The following is a 4,179-nucleotide window of genomic DNA, read 5'->3' as shown; positions in this document are numbered from 1 at the left end:
GAGAAGCTGGAATAACGAAAAACAAGACAGTGCGAGAGAGTACGACATGGAAAGTAAAGATTTGCAGGGGTAAAAACAAAGAAAGAAAGAGAATAACCAAGGAGAGAGAGAGAGACAGATAAATATGTGTAAGAGATAACTGTGACATAGAGAAAGAATTGTCTGGTAAACAGCTCTTTAAGAGAGAAGCTTAGGATATTAGAGAGAGGGGTACTGAGAAAGATACATATGTGTTTATGAGAGAAAGAGGTACATCGTAGAAAGAGAAGGTGAGGGAGGAAGGGAAAAAGGAAGAGAAAGTACGCAGGAGAAAAAGAGGGAGGGAGAAAATAGAGAAGGAAGGAGGGAGGGAGAAAAAAGAGAAAGTACGTAGAGTGATGAAGAAAAAAGAAAGTAAAGTAAATTAGAGAGAGTGACGGAAGGAGAAAAAAAAAGAGAGAGTGAGAGGGGGAGGGGAGAAATTAAATAAAAGAGAAAGAACGAGAGAGTGAGGGACGGGGAAAATGAGGAAAAACGTGATTAGATGGTAGATGATAAAATAAATAGGACATAGGAGTGTCGGTGAGGCACCGAAGAGAAAGAGGGTGAAAAAGTTTTGTCAACCGGTGCGGACATTTCTACAAACTTTTAGTTCGACGGCCTCGAATTTGTATATAAAAATATATACATAAATATACATATATATATCACATGTATATATATATATAAGATGTGAGAAGATTTTATGGCATACTTAAAACATTTTAAAGTGGTTAAAGCTAACTAAATTCTCTCGGAAATTATACATTAGCATCTTTTTAATTCACACTTGTTAATGCAACTTGTCTAAATAGTTCTACATTCTACATAAACATACACACATGCTTGTGTGTGTTTATCAAGCACGGTGAGTGATTTGAAAATGTTACTTTTTAAAACACTACACACATATATGCATACATGCAAACAAAGATTCATTGATATATATATATTATTCCTTATAAAGGCTGTAGTCGATTTGTATTTTTTTTTCTCTTTAAATTCAGATTCATATAAAAAGGTAAATGTCTAGATCGTTATAAAACTTTTCTGATATAATAACCACTGAATACTGCACTACTGAGTAATTGTGTGTGTGTATGTATGTATGTATATATATATATATATATCTATATATATATATAATAGCTGTAGTCGATAAGTTTTTTTTTTTTGTAATTTCAGATTGATCTACAGATATCTAAATCGTTTTAAAAACTTGTTTTTGTATAATCGTGTTTAAACTGTAAACTACACCCCTGGACACTACGTTACTCAGTAACCATATATACACACACACAAACATAGATAGTTCCACAAAATGAAGGAGTTAATTGCTGTCAATTATGTGACACATTTTCCAGTGACGGCTACCCACATTTTCGTTTTTTCTTTGTGCTTTTTTCACGTCTGTTTTCTATATACTTCACACAATGGGTTTAAATCGACACTTATTTTATATTGTTTTTATTCATAATCTTAATTGCATGTCAAAGATCTTAATTGACATTTCTGTGCTACGTGTTTACTACCATTCTCTTTGTAACGTGTTTGTTACTTTGTTTTCTTGTTTATTATTTTTATTTGTTGTGGTTGCTTAGTCTCACATAGTCCTTATCTAGCAGTCCTATGATCAAAGGCATTCCAGTCATGACCATCCCATCTTCCACTCAAGCTTCATATAAAATTACATTATCCAATGTGTCCTTTTGGCGGGTTTTCGTTTAGACGGTAACGTATAATTTGAGGGAGATTTGGCTGCTATTTTTAATAGGTTAATCAGTAATGTCGAGAAGTTTTGTTGTTGGATCATACTTATTTAAAAAAAAAATTATTTTGATAAAACTGTTTGCTACATTATATATATATATATATATATATGTATTCTTTCACACACACACACACACATATATATGTATATGTATTCTTTCATATATATATATATATATATATATATAAAACCTTTATCTTATATAAGTATATATCCATATCTTCCACTCCTGAATGTTCAAAGAAAACTCTGTTGTACTCTTATATTTCTCTATATAATGTTTACTTGTTGATTTAATTAGTCGACCATCCTTCCTAAAAGTTGCGTCCCGCTCTTAAAAAAAAAAAGTTTGCTCTCTACAGACAGCTGCTCATTCATTATTCAGCAACTCGCCTCTTTTGCTTTGCCAGTATTGTGTTGTCACCAACGAGGGAATCTCTACGCAATATATAGACCTTTCTGAAATAGCAGCAACATTTCCATCAAATCACACGCTCTGGTCTTAAATAATAATAATCTTGGACATACGAAACGATAGCCTGGTCACATGCTAACTTGGGGCTGAAATAGTAAGAGTTCCGTCTTTGTGGCTATCATTGCATTCTCTATCTACGTCAACGCCAGCCAACAGGTCCCTGTGTGCTAAAAATAGCAGCCTAATATCTTTCAAATCATATTCTGGTGTTTCTGAAAGGAATACGTTATATACGTTGTGTGAAGTCTATAGAACATTAAAATATTTTGTGTATTGTAGAAGTTTAACCAATTTATTGCTGATAAATTTTAACAACAAAATCTTGTATGGATCTCCAGAGGGCTACATGGACTCTGGTTGAAAACCACTTATCTATTCCTGTAGAATAGAGTCGGAAACTAGTGATTTCTTCGGATTTGTATATTTTAGGTAAGCTTCGTAGATTACAAATGAGCAGAACAATTTGTGGGTATTTTTGCTCTCCCTCATTTCCGTTAATTTTCAATTTTGACATTTTGCGTTTTTTTTTGTTCGAATTTACAAAAGTAATTTCCAAAAATCATCATGTTACAAACATTAAATCTGAAAAAAAATAATCTAAAGAAAAACAAAACTGAAAAGTCACTGGAAAAACCGTGCTTCTCTCCTCGTCAATAAGTGATTTTTCGTGTTCTTAATTTACGATACTTAAAATTTTACAACTTTAGTAGGAGTGGCTGTGTGGTAAGTAGCTTGCTTACGAATCACATGGTTCTGGGTTCAGTCCCACTGCGTGGCACCTTGGGCAAGTGTCTTCTACTATAGCTTCGAGTCAACCAAAGCCTTGTGAGTGGATTTGATAGACGGAAACTGAAAGAAGCCCGTCGTATGTATGTATATATGTTTGTGTCTGTGCTTGACAACCGATGCTGGTGTGTTTAATTCCCCGTAACTTAGCGGTTCGGCAAAAGAGACCAATAGAATAAGTACTAGGCTTACAAAGAATAAGTCCTGGGGTCGATTTGCTCGACTAAAGGCGGTGCTTTTACTTGTTTCAGTCATTTGATAAATTCCGACTCTATTGTATAGGGATGCCCATTAGATACACAATGGTCTCAAATAGAAAGCATTTGATCATGTCTGCTCGCTCAGGACTGATCTAAAGTTAAGCAACAACGCTATACGTTCATAACCACTACTACTATCACCACCTTGTCACAACTTTAACCTGCACCGCAGAGCCTACTTTTTATACACTATTTGATTTGAGTCAACGAAAAAAATCTCTCATTACTCGACCTGCTGGTAATAGCAAACAAATCCCTTTCCACTTCTCAAGAACTATACATATTTTTCTTAAATAGGGAAAAGACAATCAATAATGTTATTTTAAAAAGCCATAAAGGACGGAGTGAAGATGTCTTTAATCATAGGTCTTGCTGGATGTCCGGTTTGACCTAGTGCTAAAAAACAATAAGAATAAGCATGGTTGCTCAGTCAAACTGTTTTGTCCAAATTCCGTTTTCTTGAGTCAAGTTGCATCAGATCCATGGATGAAGCTAGTTGATGGATAGATAGAATGATAAATTACCCATCTGACCGATTTATTCTGGGTGTCAGTCAAAATACTATGTTTTAATTATTTGGTTTTTAACTTAAAAAAACAAAAAGCCAAACTTTTGTTTACTGTACAGCTGACTGGTTATTCGTTGAATTCAAATAGCTGCTATAATGTAATTCTGTTTTTGTTCTAAAAATATGCGCACATGCACAAATACAAACGCAAAAAAAAAAAAATAATAAAAAGAAATGAAAGTAGATGAAATTAGTTTTTCCTCTTTTATTTTATTTATTTATATATTTTGCTCAAGTTTTTGGACTTTGATTAAATGTTGCAGTTAAATGTCAGGAAACAACCTCCTCCCCCCCATATATA

The 4,179-nt window shown here is 33.6% G+C and overlaps 1 protein-coding gene across 3 annotated transcripts in view; it reads left to right on the top strand.

The window, feature by feature from the left end:
- The first annotated feature begins 490 nt into the window (after nt 1–490).
- The window catches only part of LOC106870742 (arf-GAP with Rho-GAP domain, ANK repeat and PH domain-containing protein 1), a 303,403-nt gene continuing 299,714 nt past the window's right edge, over nt 491–4,179 (top strand). For 2 of the 3 annotated variants that reach the window (XM_052968221.1, XM_052968223.1), the window contains exon 1: nt 491–886. The gene's annotated coding sequence lies outside the window, so the exon portion shown is untranslated. The remainder of the gene's footprint in view (nt 887–4,179) is intronic. The other variant, XM_052968224.1, reaches the window with a different exon arrangement.

Source organism: Octopus bimaculoides, chromosome 5 (genome assembly GCF_001194135.2).
Source record: "Octopus bimaculoides isolate UCB-OBI-ISO-001 chromosome 5, ASM119413v2, whole genome shotgun sequence".
NCBI classification, from domain to species: Eukaryota; Metazoa; Mollusca; class Cephalopoda; order Octopoda; family Octopodidae; genus Octopus; species Octopus bimaculoides.
This window is presented reverse-complemented; position numbering and strand designations above follow the sequence as displayed.